Source organism: Cupressus sempervirens, chromosome 3 (genome assembly GCF_028749045.1).
Source record: "Cupressus sempervirens isolate cs-2001-9-10 chromosome 3, ASM2874904v1, whole genome shotgun sequence".
In the NCBI taxonomy this organism is placed as follows: domain Eukaryota; kingdom Viridiplantae; phylum Streptophyta; class Pinopsida; order Cupressales; family Cupressaceae; genus Cupressus; species Cupressus sempervirens.
Window position 1 is genome coordinate 437,899,788 of NC_143120.1, and position 25,700 is coordinate 437,925,487.

The window sequence follows — 25,700 nt, forward strand, 5'->3', positions numbered from 1 at the left end:
TCTCTCTACACCACCTCTACTCTCTCTCACACTTCCTCTCTCTCCTATCCCCTACTCTCTCTCTCCCCCCTCTCCCATCCCCTACTCTCTCTCTATATCCCTCTCTCTCTCTCTCTCTCTCTCTCTCTCTCTCTCTCTCTCTCTCACTCTACCTCTCTCCTTCCCTCTCTATGCACTATTTAGGTCTTAATAGTACATGTGCACTCAAGCGTGCACACACTATTAAGAATCAAATTTTAAAAAGCTTTAAATAGCTCACATAAATGCTATAGCGCACATGCACTATAGGGTGCACATGCTATTTAAAGTTTGGCATTCTACCAAGCCTAATGATTAGTTTTGCCTTGGGGATCCAACTGAAAGGTTTGGAGTCTATAAATTGGTTTGAGACATGTTCTTCTCAAAATATACAAAAAATGATTGATTTTTCTTATGTGATCTCCTTCATGTTTCCTCACGGTTGAACATAGATAAAATCAGGTTACATGACATTGTGGGTCTCTATGTTAGCTATATAATAAGATATTTTATTTTTTATTTGAACTATTTCAAGCCTTTCAACTATAATTTCTTTTAAATATATGTCCATTTTTTGTCAAAAATCAACATGTACTAATTGGGCTATAGATTTTAGCTCATTCATCAAATTTTGCAACAACTTAGTTTTTAAGAAACTAGATTCCATTCTACACACTTTGAAAAAATAAAATTTTGATTTTAGATTAGTTTTCAATCATTTCTAGGGGGAGCAAATAGATATTTCATGTTTTTTGGATGTGTCTAATTAAAAAATTCATTAAAAAAAATACACATTATAAAATTACCCAAAAAATTTGGGATAAACTATATAGTGTTAGGTAAGTTTTGACCAGAGTGACTAAAGAATTTCAAAAAAAAAATGGTTAAAATTTTAGGGGGACCACACTTTGTACTGTGTTATGGTTTTTTTGGAATAAACAATACCTCTTTCTATGGCCCCCTTTTTTGAGGACCTAAAACTAAACCATTTTGAAATTTTTTTAGTAGTTTAGAAACTAGATTCAAAGAACTACTACTTTTGTTTTGCTTATATCTTAAAATGTTGAGCGTAACTATCTTCAAATTCTTGTTCAAGTTCAGAAATTGTTGATTTTAGAAGAAAAGTGTCCACTTATACCCCCCTTTTGGCACCACAACTTGGTGGACTTACCCTACAATGATATTGAAACACATTTAAACATATGATTTGTTAAGAATCCTATACCAATAAAATAAATAAACAAATTTTGTTGTCATACCAGGGTATGTGTAGGATCATGGTGTGCCAAAAAGTGGCGATGTAAAAAAAATAGAGTTTGAAAATATCTAAAAGTGTTCCAAAATCCACTCTGACTTTTTTTCACCCATCCTAGTACCAAATCTAGAAAGTAGGCCCCCGACCCTTATTGGGTATCTAATTTGATATTGGATACCCGATATTATCGGATATCTAATTTTATATTGGATATCTGATAATATTGGGTATCCATATCAAAATAGATACTTGATAACTTTACTATTATTTAAAAAAAACACAACCTAAGGGTTGCTATTTTGATAGTGATATAGAATTTTTTGAGCTCAAATATCCATTTTGTAATCAGATACATGATAATAGGTTTTTTTAATGTTTTTAATCAATTTTAATACAAATTTATCAAATTTTATTATAAATTTGTTAGTTTTAGTAGAATTTGTTAGAATTTAGGTTTTTTTTTATAGAAATTGTTAAAATTTAGGTTTCTTTTAATATAAATTATGTTTTGCAAATTAATAGATATGGATGACCAAAATGATGATACGAAGACAACGAATACTGTTCCTTGTAACCCCCTACCAAATGATCCAGTGCCTCCACAAAATCATCTATCAAATGATTCTTTACCCCCTTAAAACCATCCTCAAATCAAAGATTTTATATTTGAAAATCTCACTGAATTGAGGGCTTTGCAAACAACATATAATACTATACCTGCATTGGCTCCTATGTTATAGATGTTAAACACCAGTGGATAACATTGAAACACTTATCACACAATGGAATGCCACTCTTCGTTGGCCTGACAAAATGCACGAGATTTTTGATGATGGGTTGGACTATGACAAGGTTGTGGCCCTCAATATAAGTAAAGATTATTTGATTGCTCTTTTTGTGAACCCAAAAACTAGTTTACTAGTTGACCACAAAAAGCCCAAACTATTGATTAAATGTTGCACAAATGATGCCATACATGTAACTTTTGGGATCATTGATGGATGGTTTTTGACATCCCTCCACATAGCAATTTAAAGGTGGCATTTTATTTCCTTACAAAATTTTATGCAAAATTTGTGTTGAAACTCAAGGTGAACTATTGGAGCATGAAGCCCAACATGGTGTAGGAGGAGGAGCTCCTCAAGATAGACCCTCTTCCTAGTGGAAGAAAGTTGGCACTTATGTCACCCTACCGATGTCTCCCCCCCTCCTCAAGTCCAACATCTTAATATTATTGCAAAGGCTAGCTGTCAGACCATTAGAACCATCCATAGACTGAGTAGCCTATTGATATCTCAAGCTAGGTTAGTCCTGCATCCTCATGTTGATGATGTTGGCATGAGTTCATCATCAGCTAGCTCATCACACATTTGCATGCCTCATACTTGCATTACATGCAAGAATATTTGTTTGGGTCTCATAGGTGATCTTGCTAAGTATTAGTTTGTATTAGACGAGGATACACCAGATGCATGTGCAGAGGCTACAGACCCTGATGCAAGAGAGGAAGGGCATGCAGAGGCATGGACTCCTATTGTGTTAGTACATGTATACATTTTTTTTTTAATGAAATATGTGATTTAAAGGTACTTTTTATAATAGATTAATTTTAACTTTAGAGCCATACTAACTTATACATGCATGTGATCTTCATTCATGTTTAGTTGATGACTGAGGAGGAGCTGAGATAGGTTGATTATGCCAAATGCTTGGCTATTTCATTTAGCCTTGAGACATCTCTGGTACATTATGTTGTGTTCTCAATATTTTTTCTATTTGATATTGTAGCATATATGGTTTCTAATCTTTCTTTTATCTTGCAGGTACCACCTGTCCCTAGGGGACAAAGTGCAGGGGATGAGTAGTGATAAAGGAAAGGTAATTAGGTTCTGTCTATTTGATTAAATATTGATGCATTCTTGTAAAATATTTGTGGTAGTGAAATTTAATTACATTCTTTATTATATAGGGCATGGCTACTAGTGATGAGCCCATGTAGATTCTGTGACATAGATGCTCAGGCATTTCTATTTGCACTGATAGCGCCATTGTATGTATAATTATCATTTATTTTTTTATTTTTATTATCTTCATAAATAAATTCAAAACTGATTTCCATGATATTAACAACTACTATTTTGTATCTCATAGGAAACTCCTAGTGCACACAAGGTTGGATGAGAGAGTTTTGTATCTTTGATGATGTAGCCACTATATCTTGAGGAGGAGCCTACACTAGTAAGTTGTACTTTGAATTCTTGATTGAATATGTTATAAATATAGCATGCTATGAATTATAATTTTATAGTTTAAGTTGTAGATTTATCTGACAAACATATTTGAACATACGCAAGTCACAATCAGCAAGGTACAAGCATTGCCAAGGGCATACAAGAGGAATCCTAATTGGTGTAGGAGGTCGATGAGAGAGGTATTTATTATAAAAGTTTAATAGTATAAAATATTGCTAAAAAAGATCATTATGCATTTGAGTAATTCAATGTTAGATACAAAGAATCATATAAATTTAGTAGTCTAACATTGGGTCTTCCTTTTTTGTTTATGTAGGAGACATTTGATCCACCTAGTGCAACAAAGAGGTTGCATTTTGATCATTCACTAGCAGCCTAGGATAGTATAGTTGTCATAGGATGCGTCATGAGACATTTTGAGATGGCATATACCACATTATTTACAAATTTGATGGCATGAGTAGCCACATTTTGTATATGGATCTATGTATTTTGATGTATATTTGTGTAATTTGTCTATGGATACATGAACATTGATATATATTTGTGTAATTTTTCTATGGATACATGTATTTTGATATATATTTTTGTCATTTATGTGCACAATGATATACATATTAATTTAGTATCTAGTATTGTTCAATTTAAAAAGATCATGTGTATTGTTCATGTTTATGGAATATCATTAATTTTGATCATATTTGTTATATTTGATTCAAATGCAATAATTTGTGAATAAAATTTTAACAACCTTTATTATCAAATTTGGATGCAATGTTTAATTTGAAGTGCTATCATGACATAAACACACTTGTTAACCTCCTACACAAGATTCACATAACCCCAAATCTAATTTTAAATTCCACCTTCAACCTTGAAACTAACTCTTGGCTTCAAATCTAATCTCAACACACTTAAGGACTCCACTCCTCAACCATGGATTCTATTCCCAACCACAAACTCATTCCTAGACTCATAATCTTTGATAACTAGCCATTCACTTTGTTACCATCCTCATACTAAAACTTTTCAATTTCAACATAACCTCAAAATATCCCAACTTAAGAGACTTGATTGGATCAAATCTTTTTAACTTGGTTCCCGAATACCATATCCATATGAATAACATCTATACATTTCTCACATTGATCAAATTACCCATATTGATCCACTTAAAAAAACTAACTGGCTTCATTAATGCATGCTATCATTTCACACATTATATAGGTGTTTCCAACCTTTTATGGTCATGCTCAAACCCCTAACTAACTCTTTGCACTCATTTTCACTTTGCAAGAAAAAGTTGCAAAATTGTAATTTTGTAACTTTTGCAATTTTGAGTAATTTTTTCTATAACTTTAAATTCTTAATTAGATGAGTTCACCAAAATTGGTAAGGGGTTATAGATAGCCCACACGAGCTTTGAGTTATGATCCTTGAAAGATTGACCTTGAAACACACTTCGAGCACCTTAGAGTCTCCTTGGTATAGGGTGGCCACAGATGATGGATGGTCTCTGTGATTGAAACAAGGGTGTCACCAGGATTCACCCACCCATATGGAACTAATGACACTGATGATTTGATTCCTAGATCAGTGGTTTCAAAGTTATGATGTGGTGCACCTATGAATTGAGGCACAGTACAAGTTTTGGCATCGAGCAAGATTGTTATGCCAAATCCAAACAGAACATGATCTCTCAAAAATGAGATAGGTTATTTTAGGTGCCAGAATCACCATCCTATAAAATTTTATGTTTCATCGATCTCTCAAACAATTTTTGAGTTACGACCCTTGGAAGATTGACCTTGACATGCACTTAGAGCACCTTGGAGTCTCTTTAGTACAAGGTGGCCACTGATGATGGATGATCTCCATGGCTAGAACAAGGGTGTCATTAGGGTTCACCCACCCATCTAGAGCTAATGGCATTGACAATTCAATGTCAAAATCAATGGTTTCAAAGTTACATTGTGGTGCACCTATGAACTGAGCCACACTGTGAGTTTTGGCATCAAGCAAGATCACTATGCCAAATCCAAATAGAATGTGATGTCTCAAAAATGAGATAGGTTATTTTAGACCTTGGCATCACTGTCCTATAGCATTCAATGTTTCATCGATAGCCCTCACAAGCTTTGATTTATGACCCTCAAGAGATCGACCTCAAGACATACTTAGAGATCATTGGAGACTCTTTGGTATGGGATGGCCATGGATGATGGATACCGTGCCTAGAAAAAAGTGTCACTAGGGTTCACTCACCCATCCAAAGCTAATGGCATTGATGATTCGATGCCAAGATGAATGGTTTCAAAGTTACACTGTGGTGCACCTATGAATTGAGGTACACTACAAGTTTTGGAATTGAGCAAGATCATTGTGCCGAATCCACATGAAATGTGATCTCTCAAAAATGAGATAGGTTATTTTAGCCCTCAGCATCATCATCTTGTAGCATTTGATGTTTCATCGATAACCCTCACAAGCTCCAAGTTATGACCCTTAGAAGATCAACCTCAAAATGCACTTAGATCACCTTGGAGACTTCTCGATACAGGGAAGCCATAGATGATGGATGGTCTCCATGGCTGGAAGAAGGGTGTCAATAGGGTTCACCCACCCATCCAAAGCTAATGGCACTAACAATTCGATGCCAAGATTAGCAGTTCCAAAGTCACACTGTGGTGCACCTATGAACCTGAGGTACACTACGAGTTTTGGCATCGAGCAAGATCACTTTGCCAAATTGAAACAGAATGTGATCTCTTGAGAATGAGATAGTTTATTTTAGGCCTTGGCATCATCATCCTATAGAATTCAACATTTCATCAATAGCCCTCACGAGCTCCGAGTTACTACCCTCAGAAGATCAACCTTGAAACACACTTAGAGCACCTTGGAGAATCCTTGGTATGGGGTGGCCATGGACGAAGGAGGGTCTTTGTAGCTAGAAAAAGGGTGTCACTAGGGTTAGCATTAAAATTAAAAAACATTATTTTTTACCTCTCTCAAGTTTTTGGCATTTGTCACAATGCAGGTTTGGTATTAATATGTATTAAAATAATCATTTTTTAGGCCCCACCACATAAATTGCATTAAGCGAAATCATCTTTGTTTGTTACATTAAATCAACAAGTTTACATTTACAATATGTTAAATGTTTCATCATTATTACATCAATACACAACTACCAAAAATTGTTGTGTCAAAAATAGTAGTGTCAAAAATCATAGTATCAATAAAAGTATTGTCAAAAATTGTAGTGTCAAAAATAGAATGGATTTTTCTTCATTCTGCTTCTTATTTAGCTTTTTATCTTCATGCATGGCTACTCTTCATGATGTATGTACATTCCAATATCATAAAAATATTAGTAACTTATTGTACTAAACAAGATAATCATTAGTTCACTTAATCATTATGAAGAAAATAACATAAGAAGTAAATATACCTAGTCGAGTGTTCTAGTAGGGTCTTCTCTCTATTTTAGGGTCTCCAAGAGGGCTTCATGATCAACATTAGTAATAGTAAAAAGTTCTTTTACTTTTGCTCTTCCTTGATGCTTCAACAACTTTACATTTGTTGCTATAGTAAGATGCGAATATATGAGAATTATTTTGTGCTTTTGATAGTCTTTGAATGTAGGAATTCCATTCCTTCTAAGCATGTATGTCTGTAGCCATGTTCCAGTGACAACCACTGAACTTGTAGGATATGTGAATCCATCATCATTTGTGATCAATTGTGCAAGCTTTTGTTTACCTCTTACACAATGTGCTAACCAATAATCAAATTTCTCATCATTCCCCTATGGTACAACCAATATAAAGACATGTCATGGTTGAAGAAGATCTGATAGATGGTTATGCTCAAGTGAACTTTCCATGTCATCATTTCTATTAGAGGGTATGATAAAAAATGGAGTAAGATAATGTGGAGCCCATGTTTCCACCCACTCACTTGACTCACATTGATCACATTGAAAACAACTAGGACAAAAGCAAGCTAGCTATTGTGTCCACATGGTCCATGTACTAGAATCAGAGCTCCAGAATGAATGCATTTTTGATGAGTCTCTCACTGTAGTGCAATCTGATCTATCACCTATGGACTCTTCCTCAACCAACCAAAATAATCTACATACCACTGAATCAAGAGTCCCCGCTATGATAATGCTAAACTACACAAATCAACAACGCTACAAGCATCAGGAAGCTCTACTCCTAAAATTTTCAATTGCTCCTTAACTAGAGCTCTCTTCACACATGCCCATCCTCCATCATGTTCCCCTTTCCTATGGCTAGACTCAAAAAAACTACAAATATGAGGCACCTTTCTCTCTACATGCATCCTACACAATTAATAAAACATGCGAGCATTCTTGAATTGACTTATAAGTTATCTAACCAAATGATATGTCTATCCATAGCAATTGTATGCTCTTGTAAGAAATCAAAATAATTCTTGAACCAATGTTGCACAAACTCGTGAGAGTGAGATCTATCATCACTCATATAAAAATGATACTCTCTAATAATCTTCTAATTATATTTTGCACTATCAAGAGCATGTCTATATGTTTTGTTGATGAAAATAACAATCTGAATGGAATTGTAATATTGAGATTGTGTCTCATTTTAAGGTTGCAATGTGTACTTCTCCACAAAGTCAACAATTTTTTGGTTTAAAGAATAATTTTGATAGATGAGTATCAATACACTTAACCATTTTTCACTATACATGCCGAGAAAAGAGTGATATCAAGTGCCAAGTGATACAGAGTTTATCAAGTGCCGAGTGATATCAAGTGCCGAGTAATATCAGGTGCCGAGTGATATAGTTTTGTTTAGGTGCTAAGCATCAGTAATGCTTCATGAGCCGAGTAACTCAGAATATCAGCATAAGAGTTTTTAATTGCACAAACTATGATGTAAACCATTTTTGTAGCCGACACAAGGTAAATTTCGAAAGATCTAGAGATAAGAAAAAATCTTTTACATTTCCTATGCAATCTGCATGCAACCAATCAGCAAAAGGCAAGTATTGAGCGAGAAATTGAGATTCAATGTGGATTGTAGATCCATACCTAACCGTAAGTCTTCGAAGTCTTTTTAAGGAAGACAAAAGTCTCACTGTAATAAGGATGAAAAAGGGAAAACATAGTGGAATTCACTGAAAGGAGACATAGAGGGTAAGAGCAACAATTCAATATTTAATTGATCAGAACAAAGCAAAGGAGATGAACAAAAATCAGATCTTAGAGGATTGAAATCAGAGAGAGAGCCCCAACAAGTGCTTGCATTTAGTAATCAAGGATTGCAAACTGTCAGGTTTATAATACCTAATACTCTCTTACCATTGTATTAGAAAGGAAACCCTATGTAGATAGGTTGGCTTAACAGCTATTTGTAGATCCTTATCAAAAGGTGATTAAATCCTTTAATAGGGTGACACTTCATGTTAAGTGTTTGTAAATCTTTAACCAGGTCACTATTGACACAGTGTAAAGCCTTTAATAGGGCAGGCCTTTAACAGGGTAGACCATCAGAAGTGGTTGAATAATATTGCTACAGTAATTTTGTGGGTATCATCCCCACCCCAGTTTTACCTTCTTATTTCTCGAGGATTTCTGGGTTGCCAAATTCCAGTGTTATGTTTTTTTGATGCATGTATTAGTTTCATGTTTATTTGATGTGTTTGCATGCAGATAAAAGTTTAATTAGTTAAAGTGCGATACTTCTGATTCACCACCCCCCCCCGCCTCTCATAAGTATTATTTCCATATTTGAATATTCCAACAATTGGTATCAGAGCATCAATGTTCTCACAAGAAGAAGTCTAACAACTTGAAGAAAAAGATCTAAAGATGGAAGTCTTCAAACTTGGGAAGATTATTGATAATCAAGTGATTGATGTGCAACTGGCTCTACACAAAGTAGAGGAAGCAAGGGAGGAACTGAGAAAATCCTTGAAAAGAAGAAAGGATTTAGCCATAGCTGAAAATGAGATAAACTACAAGGAGATTGATACCACAAATATATTTGCCAATGGAGATACTAAAGAGTTTGATGTAGCAATCGTAGAACTGATGGAGAAAAACAAAGTTCAAGCAGATAAGATAAGATCTCTCAAGATGGAACATGAATCACAGGCCATAATGTTATGTGAAATCACTGAACAAAAGAAAAGAGCATTTGAAGATAAAGTCATGATGGAAAATGATAAAAGAAATCTTGCAAACAGACTTGAAGAAAAATGTACTGAACTGACAAGGATCTCAAACATGCAGATGGATACACTTGCCCAAATGATGAACCTTCATCATGAACTCAATGTGAAAGACATTGAGATCTCTACACTGAAGATGCAGAATGACTTGAGAAGAGAAAAGGAAATTTTAGAGAGCTTCAACAAACCCAATGAAGCCATCAAGTATTTTGAGCAATTGCTAAAATCCCCAAGATCAACCCATGATATATCAGGACTTGGATACAACAGCACTGAAGTTGGAGAATCATCAAAGAGTGCTGAACAAAGAAGCGACAAAGGTAAGGATTCAAAACCCACTTTTCATTACTATAATAAGAAGGGGCATACTGCTAATGTTTGTAGAAGTAGGAGAATCAATCAGCCAAACACACATAAAAGCAAGAGTTACTGTCACAAGTGCAAAATGCAAGGACATATGACACAAGATTGTAGATCCAATGTCACAAGGACACAAAGATTTGATGGACATTGTCATAATTGCAAGAAATATGGACATAGGGCATTTGAATGTAGATCAAAGCCTATGTGGACATCAAATCAGCCAGCAAAAACAAAAGGGAATGAAAGTCATTATCATTGGGATTACAACACCAGGTACAGTTGTCACTATTGTCAAGAATATGGACATGCTCTTGAAAATTGCATAAGAACACATTTCAGGGGAAACTATAAAAGATGGTTGAGTCAAACCACATGTTTCAGTTGCTTGAAAACTGGTTATATCAGCAAGAATTGCCCAACAAGGTCAACGGAACCATGTTCTGAGTTCAACAATGGAAAGGCAAAGATAGATGTTGAACACATTAGAAGTGAGATGAATAAGACATGGAAGAAGAAAGATGAGTGCAGCACATCAAGTGCAGAGATCACTTCACCTAATGGGTCAAGTGATCACACTTCATCTAATTAAGCAAGAATGGGTGTGTGGGACTGATATACTAAGTTATATCATACATCAGTCCCAACACATAGAAGAACTACAAAGAAGAAATCAACATAACCAAAGATGCTAAGTCAAAATTGAGTCTTGCAAAATCTTCTGAGTCATCCTTCAGGTGCCGAGTAGATAGTTGTCAGCACACTAAGCATTAATTGCTCTATTTTGAAGGGTACATAGGTCAATTTTCAATCTTTTCTCACCATTCAAATGTGAAGCAAATATGAAAAGAGCACAAAAGATCAAGGGCGGCTTAGAAGCCATTTGCAAGGATTTCCACAGCGATTCAGCACAAGTTTCATCGATTTGAGGTATTTTACTTGTGTGCCGAGCTACACAGTGTTTATAAACTTGTTTAAACTGTAAACCCTAGTTTTGAAAACAATGGCATATGGGTCTAGAACCACTAAGGGCGAGGAGAGTCATGAAATACAGTTGGTTAGTAATGAAGTCAAGCAACCAGAGTTCAAGCCCATTCCAGAAGATGCAGACAAGAATGATCTCGCAGGTGCATTATTTTTTATTTCTGATAAATTTGTCATGGTCCAAGATGTTCGTAGATGTTATAATTGCAAAATTGGAGCCATAGGAGATCTAGAAATCTATAATGCATATGACAAGCTATGTGAGAACAAAATACTGAAAGATGAGTTCTCAATAATTGAGAGAAATAGATTGACCAAAACCCTAGAGTTTCCAATTGTTTTCAAAGTTGAATGGGTACGCATAGTTTTGAGCAAAATACATGATGGAGCCTTTTGGTTAGAAATAGGGCCAGTGAAATTTACCAAGAAAATTGTTCATAGGGTTACTGCTATTCCAACCCTAGATCGGCCAAAGACCCTGCGTAGTGACAAAAAGGAAGTAATAGAGAGAAACATAGGTGCTAAATGGAACAATAGGGGAATGACTATTGATACAATCACAGAACCCCTACTAGATTTTGCTGTGAGAATCATTTCACACAAATTCTATCAGTCAAGCAGGTTAAATAGTGTGCCTTGTATAGCAGTTGATGTTGCATACAAATTGGTTAAAAAGGATCATACCTATGATCTAGCAGAGCTCATGTTTCAACAGATTAATGAGAATCTGGGAGCTATAAGGAAGAGCAAGGGAGCTCATTGCAAATTTGGATCAGTTTTGGTGTGCATATTTTTCTATCTGATGAAAGAATTCCCTTCTGTGGGTAAGGTGAAATGGAATCTAGATAAAACAATTGTTGAACAAATCAATGGATATATTGAATAGATGGGTGATAATTTTGATGCCCAAATGACTAGCTACTTTGAGGACTTCAAACAGTCCATGAAAAAAAGAATGAGGATTCCAGTCTCATTGACTGAGAAATATGAAAAAGACATTTACTTTCTTGTAGATATTAATTATACTTATATACAGGTAGTCATACCTAGGATGAGATGGCTTAAGCCACTAGGTTATGAACTTGATATTTATCAAGCCTCTGTAATAATAATAGCTCTCCTTGCAGAGGAAGTTGATAAGAATGCAAAAGCCTTTGGAACTTATGATGTTGTCAAATCAAGGGTGGTAACAGATTTGAAGACTACCTCAGCAGTAAAGAAGAAAGAAAAATTGGTAAGGCAAATCAAGAGAAAATTTGGTGTTGAAGGAGAAGGAACAGCAGAAAAGGAAGAAGAAGACATTGAAGATGAGGGAGATGAACCTCAAGGCCTGACTCAAGTGTTAGGAGAAGATAAAGAGGAAAGTGTTGAGGAAGAAGAAGTCGAGGAAGCACAAGTTAGAACCAAGGTCACAAAAAGAAGGGCCACAAATCCTCCTGCTCCTCAACCCAAGGCAAAGAAAGTAGCTACTCCTGCACCAAAGAGACCTACTACAAGGGCTGCAACACAAAAAGCCCAAGAGGAGGCAAAAGAGAAGAAGAAAGCTTCAAAGAAGACTGCTGCTAAGCCAAAGAAGAAAATAAAATTTGTTGCCCAGCCTCAAATAGATGAAGAGAAGATTGAATAAGAGGACAACAACCAATTTCAAGTGGCAAGTCACAAACCTCAGACTGCTATTGATAAATTATTCTCAAAGATTAAGAATGATGATTTGAAAGGTTTAAAGAACCTAAATTTTTCTAAGCTCACCAAGGAGGAACAAAATAAATTAGAGGAATTAGTGTATGCTATGATGGCTGATTATAAGCAAACACCTCTAGAGTTAGATGAATCAATGCCTAAGAAATTGTACAAAATTGTAGAGGATAAATGGCATTTTTGTTTGCAAATGGAAAGGGAGATAAGGGAATCAACATTAGCCAGGTTGTTTCCTGATTTGACTAAGGATCAAATAACAAGTGTAGTTAAGAGGCATAACAATAGATTCACTCCCAAACATAGAGCTTTTAGCATTTTGCAGAACAAAATTGAGGATGTAGTTACGAAGTCCACAGAATTGTGGAAGATAGTTTACAAGAAAACATAAGATGTTTACAATGAAGAATATAAGGTAGAATCAAGTGCCAGGAAAAAGGAGATGAAGGCATCAAGAATTAAAGAAAAAGAAAAGGAACAAGTGGAGAAGAAGGTTGAAGAAGAAAAGGAAGATGAAGAGGCACATACAGAGGAGAAAGAGGAAGAGAAAGATACAGCTGAGCAACAAGATCAAAGTGGGCAAGACACACAGCTATCACCTCCTAGTCCTCCTCATAGCATCATTACACCTATAGAGATTGTCAAAATCAAGGATGTTACAAACGCTTTTGGTCCAAACATCAATCCATTAACTGTAGAAGACTTAGCAAAAATCCTTGACCAATCAACACTAGTAGCAAAATTGTGTTCAAGTCCTATATTGGTCAGTGTTGATGAATTGAAGAATCCAGTAGCTAAAAAAAAGGCAGTAAAGGTGAAAACACAAGAACCACCTTTGACCATACAACCTACTGCTATTCTATTCCTTCCTCCACCACCTCTACCAAGTGTAGTCACTGATACACTTCAGATGTTGAGTATAGCAATAGGGGAAGTCAAAGAAACATCTGAATAGCCAGTAAGTTCAACCCCACCTATTGATTACCAAAAGGATAAACAAGCTGAAGAAAAAGATGAGAGAAGTAAGAAGGAGGAGTCTACAATACAAATATTGGTTGCATTACCCAAATCTAGTACTCCAACACAGACTCTTCAGCAGTCGACCACTGATAGGTTACCATTAAAAATTAGGACACCAGGCTCGAGCTCATCAAGGGTAGTCAGGAAACTTCACTATGGAGTTCTTGAGCTTGATGAAGAAATAAAGATTCCACATTATGAATCCAACACTCTCATTGAAGAGGAGATCAATGAGATTCAGAGTGCATTGGATAGAAGAAAGAGACAAGAAGCACTAAGAAGAGAACACAAGAACAAGCAAGCTTTGAATGAAATCAAAGATATATTCATAGAAGCTTTCAACTTAAAGTCTCTAGATGAGTCAAGGCCAATCATAGAGCAACTATCTGATATAGTTGACCAGGTGACTATGGAAGACCAAGATATAGACGCCAAATTATTGGAATGGTTAGAAAGAAAGTTCCAAGGCAAGGTAAATGAGAAAATATCCAGTGATATAGCACTATCACAAGTGGAGCTAGATATGAAAATTGAAACAGTCAAAACTGTACTTGGAAACATATTTTCCATGTACAACAAGTTGTGTGATTTTTCCACATTCACACAAAACACTAGCCATAGAATATTGAGCTTGGAGAGAAATTTGAAGATTTCTAGCATGCAACTCCTTACAAATCTAGCTCAAAGTGAGAAGCATTTTTCCCAATCGCTTCACACACAAAGAGAGTTAGCTGTCTTAACAGCAGAGGAGGCAACCACCAAAGCCAAATTGATGCAAATTCAATCCTCAATCACTCCTCATTTGGAAGTACTTCATAAGGAGCAGATGTATGTAGAGACAGTCCTCAAGAAAGACCCCAATCTTTCTACATCTGATGGACTTTTACACCTAGCAGCAGAGATTGGCATCTATTATAAGTCATTGGATGTTGCACTAGCAAATTGGGATGTAGCTCTGAAGGTACTCCTTGAAGTAAACAATACATTTTTTGCCAAGTATGGCATTTCCCTATTGAACCCTTGACATAAGTGTCAAAAAGGGGGAGATTAAGTATGGGGGAGTTAAGTAGAGATTAAGTATGGGGGAGTTAAGCAGAGATTAAGTATGGGGGAGATATAAGTTGAGAAGGAGATACAGAATGAAATGATAAGTATGATGAAAGGGGTAAAATTTTGAAATTTTTTGATATAACATGTTGGTCAGAATGTAGAAACAAGATAGAAGTCACTGAGTGTACAAAGCATAATCAACTCATAGGGAGTCATAACATATATTGTTATTTGTTCTTAAAATTTTTGAGCAAATAAGATGATGCATGAAATAATGTCAAGATCATAGGATCTTAGTTAAGTGTTTTTGCCACTCATGTCAAAGGGGGAAATTGTTGGTTTAAAGAATAATTTCGACAGCAGAGTGTCAATAAACTTAACCATTTTTCACTATACATACCGAGCAAAGAGTGACATCAAGTGCCGAGTGATATCAAGTGCCAAGTAATATCAGGTGCCAAGTGATATAGTTTTGTTTAGGTGCTGAGCTATCCAGGAAACAACATGTGTCGAGCATCAGTAATGCTTCATGAGCCGAGTAACTCAGAATATCAGCATAAGAGTTTGTAATTGCACAAACTATGATGTAAACCATTTTTTTAGTAGACACAAGGTAAATCTCGAAAGATCTAGAGATAAGAATGAATCTTTTACATTTCCTATGCAATCTACATGCAGCCAATTGGAAAATTGGAAAGGCATGCAACCAATCAGAAAAAGGAAAGTATTGAGCAGGAAATTGAGATTCAATGTGGATCGTAGATCCATACCTAACCCTAAGTCTTCGAAGTCTTTTTAAGGAAGACAAAAGTCTCACTGTAACAAGGATGAAAAAGGGAAAACATAATGGAATTCAGTGAAAGGAGACATAGAGGGTAAGAGCAGCAATTTGATATTCAATTGATTAGAACAAAGCAAAAGAGATGAATAGAAATTAGATCTCAGAGGATCGAAATTAGAGAGAGAGCCCCAACAAGTGCCTGCATTCAGCAATCAAGGATTGCAAACTATTAGGTTTATAATACCTAATACTCTCTTACCATTGTATTAGAAAGGAAACCCTATGTAGATAGGTTGGCTTAATAGCTATTTGTAGATCCTTATCAAAAGGTGAATAAATCCTTTAACATGGTGACACTGCATGTTAAGTGTTTGTAAATCTTTAACCGGGTCACTATTGACATAGTGTAAAGCCTTTAACAGGGCAGACCATCAGAAGTGGTTGAACAATATTGCTGCAGTAATTTTGTGGGTATCATCCCCACCCCAATTTTACCTTCTTATTTCTGGAGGGTTTCTGGGTTACCAAATTCCAGTGTTATGTGTTGTTGATGCATGTATTAGTTTCATGTTTATTTGATGTGTTTACATGCAGATAAAAGTTTAATTGGTTAAAGTGTGATACTTCTGATTCACACCCCCCCCCCTCATAAGTATTCTTTCCATATTTGAATATTCCAACACAATTGATATAATAGTGCCAATGGGAAAAGTCTCCTTACGCATTTTAAATTGTTGATTCAACCATTGAGATTTGTGACTATGTCTTGCATACTTGTAGAAAAGATTTGTCTTGAAATCTGAAATAAAGCTAGCCACACTGATTTCTTTTTCAACTAATACACATCTAGAGCCCTCACCCCCACTCTTCAATGTGTATTTCTCCATTTCATATATATATTTACTATTTTCTTTCCAAGATCTTGTTTGGACCCCTCATGGAAACATGTGTCAAACTTGGATAAGCCACCACATTCTGAACACTTCTCATTTAAGCAAGAATTTTTATAAAAGAAACAACCATCAACTCTATGACATAAAAATTGATCTAGAAATTCTCTTGATGATTTCGAAAGCCCACTGGTACCACAATTTTCCAATATTTCTTTACTATGCAAAGTAGAATGGATGGAGCGTAATAGTTCATGGTGCATAGAAAAATCGACATGATATTTGCAACATGTATTTTGAATTTTAAACGGCACACAATAAAATGGCTTCAAAGATTCAAAAGCCCTTTGTGATATATGAAGAATTGGATGACTCTCTAAATTTTTTGAACAACATAGTTTGACTTAACTCCAAATAATGTTTAGGATGTGGCGTGTGGTCTATGATGCCAATTCTCAACTTTAACATGTCTTTAGTATTAGGTGATACTCTTGAGCTAGAGTGCCAAAATTATGTAATTTATTCCTTCACATCATTAGATAGCTTATTATTAGAACATGGAAGTCTCCCACCAAAAGCCCATGTTTCATTTTGAAGAGGATTGTCAATTCTCTCTTCTCTACTGAGTGCTCTTCTCAAAGTAGTATGATTTAGGTTCAAGCCAATACAATTTTGTCTCATATATCTACCCTTTCTCAAATGATGATTTATCAAAGATGTTGTAATAACCCTTCAAGCAGCTCTCTTACCCTTCTCCTTGCTATTTTTTCCAATACTATTGAGAGCACTAAAAAGATTCTTCACAATAATGGCATTTCTTTCCAATTGTTTATTCACACGAATCTTGAATTTGGAAAGCATAGGTCTCATCTTTGGTATCTTTAATAAGTGCATAAAAAGCTCACATTACTCCACCACTATCTTGATGCTGAAAAACATCTTATATAGTCTTGAAGCCCATAACTAAATGGTTCTTTCTATTTTTTCCCCTTCCAAATTGGTAATAATTGTTTCATCAATTCCAATTATCCATTTTGGTATTCTAGAACCTTCATGTCAATTATAATTAGGAGATATGTAAGGTTCATGTGCATTGTCATCTTTGGCATGGTCAATCATGTAATTTACATTTTGACTTGATAGGATTTCATCCTCCAAATTTTCATTCTCCAAATTTTCAATCCTGACATTATCATTATCAATTGGTATATTTTCATTCTCCAACTACACATTTTCATTATTTGACTCTATGATTTCACCTTTGACCAATTCATTACCAACTTGACTCATATTTAACATACCTTGTCTTTTCCTTCGGCGATTTACCTTGTCCCTTTTCTTATATGCCACAATGTCTTCATTGGATACCTTCCTTTTGTGTTTAGCCTTTCAATCACTACTACTCCCTATTCAGATGACAATATTGAACACCTAATGATATAATATCAAACCTTTTTTGATCGTTTGGGCCCCAAAATGTGTTTTCCCAAAACATGTGAAAATGACCCACAAAAAGCGATTTTGTCAGGTCTACAATGATAGGGAATATTTTGAAAAAATCTTTCAAGTTTAATTAGGTATCCAATCTAAGATTAGATACCCAATAATAAATTGGATATCCAATTTTAGATCCGATATCTGATATCAATGCCAAAATTTTGGAGGGAATCAAGGCAAATGTATGATGAGTAACATTATTTAGGAGAATGTATGATGAGTAATATTATTTAGGATTATTTTTATGTATTATATATTATTATGACCTATTATTATTATTAATATATGTGACTATTATATTATATTATTATGAAATATAATAACATATGGTGTTGTTGTTATTATTATTATTATCTAGAAATATAATAATAATATATATTATAATTATATTAAATATAATAATAAAATATATATTATAATTATATTATATATATATTATTATAATATATAAATATAATATATATATTAATATTATATTATTGTTATTTTTACCATATTATTATTAAATATAATAACATAATATATTATATATGTTATTATTATTATTATTATTAAATATAACAACATATATTATTATTGTTATTATTATTATGACCTATGATCCATTTGGTTGGTTCTAAAATGCGTCGAGAGGGATCATAGGTTAACATATGACCCCTCTCGATGCATTTCATGACAAGGTATGTCCCTAGGAGCCCTAGGAACCCTAGGGACACATTTGGTTGGTTCTAATGCATTAAGAGGAGTCATAGGTAAACGTATGACCCCTCTTGACACATTTCATGATAACGTGTGTTCCTAGGGGCCCTATGACCCCTCAAGACACATGTGGTTGTTTTCAATGCATTGAGAGGGGTCATAGGTTAACCTATGACCCCTCAAAACACATGTGGTTGGTTCCAATGTGTCGAGAGGTTTCATAGGTTAACTTATGACCCCTCTCGATGCACTTCATGACAATGTGTGTCCCTAGGGGCCCTAAGACCACTAGGGATACATTTGGTTGGTTCTACAATGTCGAGAGGGGTCATAGGTTAACCTATGACACCTCTTGACACATTTCATGACAACTTATGTTCGTAGGGGTCATACGGCCCCTAGGGACACATTTGGTTGGTTCCAATGCATTGAGAGGGGTCATAGCTTAACCTATGATCCCTCTTGATGCATTTCATGACAATGTATGTCCCTAAGGGCCCTAGGACCCCTAAGGATGTATTTGGTTAGTTTCAATGCATCGAGCAAGGTCATAGGTTAACTTATGACCCTTCTCGACGTATTTCATGACAACATATGTCCCTAGGACCCCTAGGGATGCACCTAGTTGGTTCCAATGCATCGAGAGGGATGCATGTGATTGGTTCTAATGCATTGAGAGGGGTCATAGGTTAACCTATGAACCCTCTCAATGCATTTCATTACAACGTATATCCCTAGGGGCCCTAGGACTCCTAGGGACACATTTGGTTGGTTTTAATGTATCGAGAAGGGTCATAGGTTAACTTATGACCCTTCTTGATGCTTTTCATGACAACCTACGTCCTTAAGGGCCCTAGGATCCCTAGGGATGCATCTAGTTGGTTCTAATGCCTTGAGAGGCATGAAAGGTTAACCTATGACCCCCCTCAATGCATTTTTATGACAACATATGTCCCTAGGGATCCTAGGTCCCCTAGGGACACATTTGGTTGGTTCCAATGTGTCGAGAGGGGTCATAGGTTAACCTATGACCCTCCTTGACACATTTTCATGATAGTGTATGAACCTAGGGGCCCTAGGACCCCTAGGGACACATCTAGTTGGTTCCAATGCATTGAGAGGGGTCACAAGTTAACCTATGACACCTCTCAATGTATTTCATGACAACCTATGTCCTCAGGTGTCCTAGGGCCCCTAGAGATGCATTTGTTTGGTTCTAATATGTTGAGATGAGTCGTAGGTTAACCTATGACCCCTCTCAACACATTTCATGACAATATATGTCCCTAGGGGTCCTAGGGACCATAGGGATGCATTTGGTTGGTCCCAATACATTCAGAGCCTCTTGATGCATTGCATGACAATGTATGTCCTAAGGGGCCCTAGGACCCCTAGGGATGCATTTGGTTGATTCTAATGCATCAAAAGGGGTCATAGGTTAACCTATGAACCCTCTCTATACATTTCATGATAATGTATGTCCCTAGGGGCCATGCAACCACTAGGGATGTATGTGGTTGGTTCTAATGTGTAGAGAGGGCTCATATGTCTCTCGATGCATTTCACAATAATGTATGTCCCTAAGGGCCCTAAGACCCTTAGGGACACATTTGGTTGGTTCTAATGTGTTGAGAGGGGTCATAGGTTAACCTATGACCCATCTTGAAGTATTTCATGACAATGTATATCCCTATGGGCCCTAGGACCCTTACAGATGCATTTGGTTGGTTCCAACGTGTCAAGAGGGGTCATAGGTTAACCTATGACCACTCTTGATTAATTTCATGACAATAAATGTCCCTAGTGGCCCTACGACCCCTAGGGATGCATGTGGTTGGTTCCAATGCATCGAGAGGCATCATGGGTTAACCTATGACCCCTCTCAATGCATTTCATGACAATGTATGTCCCTAGGGGTCCTAGGACCCCTAAGGACTCATTTGGTTGGTTTCAATGCATCGAGAGGGGTCATAGGTTCTCAATGAATTTCATGACAACCTATGTTCCTAGGGGTATCTGGTTGGTTCTAATGTGTTGTGAGTAACCTATGACCCCTCAAATGAATTTCATGACAACTTATGTCTAAGGATGCATCTGGTTGGTTCCAATGTGTTGAGAGGGGTGATAGGTTAACCTATGATGCCCCTCAACACATTTTCATGACAACATATGTCCCTAGGGGTCCTATGGCCCCTTGGGATGCATCTAGTTGGTTCCAATGCATTGAGAGGGGTTATAGGTTAACCTATGACACCCTTGATGCATTTTCATAACAACTTATGTCCCTAGGGGCCCAGGGACACTTAGGTACACATCTGGTTGGTTCCAATGCATCAAGAGTGGTCATAGGTTAACCTATGACCCCTCTCGATGCATTTCATAACAACCTATGTCCTTAGGGGTCTTAGGGCCCCTAAGGATGCATTTAGTTGGTTCCAATGCATTGAGAGGGGTCATAGGTTAATGTATGACCCCTCTAAATGTACTGCATGACAATGTATGTCCTTAGGGGCCCTAGGATCCCTAGGGACACATTTGGTTGGTTCCAATGTGTCGAGCTCGATGCATTTCATTACAATGTATATCCCTAGGGGCCCTAATACCCCTAGGGACACATGTGGCTAGTTCTAATGTGTTGAGAGGGGTCATAGGTTAGGTTAACCTATGACCCCTCTCAATGCATTTCATGACAACGTATGTCCTTATGGGCCCTAGAACCTCTAGGGATTCATTTGGTTAGTTCCAATGCTTCAAGAGGGGTCATAGCTTAACCTATGACCCCTCTTGATGCATTTTATAACAACCTATGTCCCTAGTGGTCCTAGGGCCCCTAATGATGCATTTGGTTGGTTCTAATGCATTGAGAGGTGTCATAGGTTAACTTGTGACCCCTTTTAATGTATTTCATGACAACATATGTCCCTAGGGGCCCGAGGACCCCTAATGACCCTTTGGGATTGCGTCAAAATGGGTTACTAGGGGCCCTAGGGACACATGTTGTCATGAAATATGTCGAAAGGGGTCATAGGTTAACCTATGACCCCTTTCGATGCATTTCATGACAATATTATATTTAATGATAATAAAATACTATATATTTTAATATAATAATAATAATAATATATTATTAGATTATACAACAATAATAATCATATATGTTACTAGATTATAGATTTAATAATAGTAATAACCATATATATTATTATATATAATAATAGTCATATAATATTACTATATATATTTACTAATAATATTTATCATATATATTACTATATTATATTTAGTTATAATTATTATTATTATATTTATAACTATATTATATTTAATAATAATAACTATACATATTACTATATATAATAATTATTATAATCATATATAATAATAATAGTTAATAATAATAATCATAATCATATGTAATAATAATATTAATGTCCACACTTCCCCCAAATAAATTTCACTCTAAAACCCTCTAAAGTTTCCCTATCAAATTTCTTTCCAAAATTGTAATTGGAAATTTTATTTTCTCTCAAATTTCCCTCCCTCCGAAATTGCAATTGGAAAATCTTTCCTCTCAAATTTCCCTCTAGAATTACAATTGTAAAAAGTTGTAGTGATTGGATACTTGATTTCATATTGCGTACCCAATTACAGATTGGATACCCAATATTATTTTGGGTATCCGATTAGGCTCAATATTTACCAAGCCTATTTGGTCAACACAAAAAAATGTGTTTGAGAAGGGTTTCACTGACACTTAGACTTTGGGTAGCCATCTAACAATGTTATTTTTATCGAAACTGAATGAAATAAAAGGGTTTTTCTATAACACTCTTGAGATTCCATCAATATAATTACTATCAAATTCTGCGTTCGATAAGTATTTATTAGTTAATTTTCAATGAAGATGATTGTAAAGTGTTGACTGACATACTGATTGAAAAATAGCTATAACTTTCAAATGGTATAACATTTTTTAAATACAGAAGTTGTGTCACATTCTATGCTTCGCCTAGTATAAGGAAAAATAATAATAACTTGGTAAAGTTTTCAACTAGTTAAGGTGGCCAGACATGGGAGTTTTTTTCTGAAAAAGTTTTAGAAGAAAATTCATATTTAATTATTTATTTGGAATAAAAATAACCAAAAATATGCGTCACATCTGGGCATGAGTCTACTTTTTATATCTATAATTATATTGAAAAATATTATCATTTGATTTTAATTAAGGTGGTTAGACATACACCTACTTTTTATTTTTGCCTTGAAATTTTTGTAGTACTACATTAAAATCCAAACTTTTGACCAATCAAATATATTTTTTTCTCTAGATAAGGCCTAGTAGTTTAGAAACTACATCCAATTTCCTACAGATTATTTTCTTACAAATTTTTGATATAAAGTTTAGAACCACTTTAAAATTATGTGTCAAGTTGACATAACCCCAATTTGCTGGTTTTTCACTATCATTTAAGGCCATAGTTTGGTTGACCATGATCCTGCATATACCCACCAAATGATTGGAAATACCAATTGGACATCTTTCTTTTGTAGAATCAATTGTAGTGATAAGACAATCTTGTCTACATGCAAATTATTATTAGATAAATTTTGTCTCTCTCTCATAAAGTTCACCTTAATCACATGTTTGCACATGTATCCTTGTATTGAAAAGTTGCAAGAGCACATAAATAGATCAGGTGATGTGATATACACCTGATATTAGAAACAAGTATCACTTTGACTTAGCACCCATGCTATACGATCATCAAGATCACTAAATATAATATTTTCATCTAGAATTTGCAATGCTCAAACCCAAGATGTGTTTTGAATCTTCTCAATTTCAAAGTTTCTATAGAAACTGTGCTTCTTGCTAATTTGTACTCACCAATAATAGATATAAACATGTGTTGTTAATTCATGCACCAACTAGTCAACATGATAATTTTTGGCATGCTCTACTACTTTTAAGAATCATCCTTTTAGGTGTGAGTGGTATGACTCTATGGCTCCACTTGTTTCTTGCCTTGCATGCTTGAGTGTATGGCAACATCTAGCCAACATACTCAATCTTTCAGACCATTGACTCTTAAAATAATCAACAAATGAGGGTTGTATGTATTTAAAGTCTTCAATAAACATGTGAACATCATTCCTTGCTAAATATTTATTTACTAAATGATGCATGATATATCCAAGTCTATCAAACATTTCTTGTCTAATTACATTATCTTTGACCTTTGTAATTAAGTTTTTCAACCATGCACATTTAACATGCCAAGAACATAGATGCACATCACATTCAAATACTTCTATGCATCATAAATATTATACATTTAGTACTTAAAACTATTTTTCAATGGTTTCATACATTCTCAAAGAGATGTATTTACTCTCCTTTATAAGATATGATTATAAAAGAAATTAAGCAAGCCTACCTATTAAAAGAAATAAGTAATTTATAACTTGATGAAACTTGAGGCTGACAAAGACATGATAGATAAATTACATGAATATTGCATAATAAAAATTAGTTAAAAAATATGAGGTTGATCTAACTAATATTATGGGATCTGGACCTAAAGGATAAATTACCACCTTTGAAATTGAGAGTGCAACAAATAATATAATAATACCTTATCCATATGTTACTGTCATGGCTAAATTTGAACCAACCCCTATTGTTGTTGCTGCTGCTAAACTTGCAGCTTCTTAGAAAATAGTTGTGTTGCTAGGAACCATACTGCCTTTTACCATAATACATGTGGCTATGGCAAGAAATATGGTAGAGATCCTTTCAGTTCCTACAATCCAGGTTGGGTACTCTATCACCACAAATGCTCTAGATTCTCTCTATAAAAAGGTCAAATCCAAGGGGGTTACCATGAATTATCTACTAGAAAGACAACTACAATGACTTTAGCACAACATTTGATTGTCAACTCAAGCTACAAGGATGATCAAAGTTGTACATATAACAATAACATAAATATCACAATTGAAGTTGTAATAAATCGAGGACTTATAAATCTTGTTCTTCAAGATGCAGATAAGGAAAACCTATGTTTAATTTCTAAAAGGCAGAAGGAGCTTATTGAGAAAGCTCATGCAAAGAAACTTCAACCTCATGAATACAATTCAAGAATCTTTACTTTATGCAATCTTGGAATGTTCAGAGTAGACAGATTTGATGCAATTCTTCCACCAGAACAAGGTGCAACTAGGGTTGTTGGGGGATCAAAGAATACAATCACAACAACTGGAGATGGGTTACTTGGTGTGAAAACTAAAATATAGGTGAATGTAAGTACAATACACTAAAAATATATGGTGCTCATTTGGCAACCTTCTTGCAAATATTTGCAAAAGTTGTGGAAAACCCTTTGTGAGGGTAAGGTATGAATGATGCCTTCTTTGTGTATGTGTCATGTTTTGGAAAAAAAATTCACCATTCAATGTTGATGTGCCCACATTGTGTTACAAAAAGATGCAGTAAATCTGCAACACATGGAGAGAGTAATTGTGTTTGGAATTTTCTTTTTGTATAAGCTTCATTTTGTGACTAAAATTTATCTCTTTAGAGTCTTAGACAAGTACTATGAAACTCTGCATCTTTTTGAAAATGTTATAAAGGTGGATATAATAGCTTAAATTCACCTTGTGGTTGTTATTGTGGTCAACATTTTCTATAGATTCTATAATTCAATGAAGCAAGCCTAGTTTGATCTAATAATAATAATAATAATGTAAACATTAAGTCAAATAACAATATTCATATGTTATTAATGGACAACCATATCTTAACAAAGGGTAGGTCATATATGAAATGGATAACCATTAAATTTCATGTAAGTTGAAATCACTTCTCTAGTGTCAAATAGTGGGCATGGATAGAACAATGATCCAAAGGAAAGACATGATATTAGTTGTGATAAATACTTAATGGTGCCAACAAATTGGGATTAAAA

At 35.1% G+C, this 25,700-nt stretch overlaps 1 pseudogene; it reads left to right on the forward strand.

Annotated features, from left to right (window-relative positions):
- Positions 1-25,121, forward strand: part of LOC149566932 (dihydrolipoyllysine-residue acetyltransferase component 4 of pyruvate dehydrogenase complex, chloroplastic pseudogene) — a 35,878-nt pseudogene extending 10,757 nt beyond the window's left edge.
- Positions 25,122-25,700: the final 579 nt, after the last annotated feature.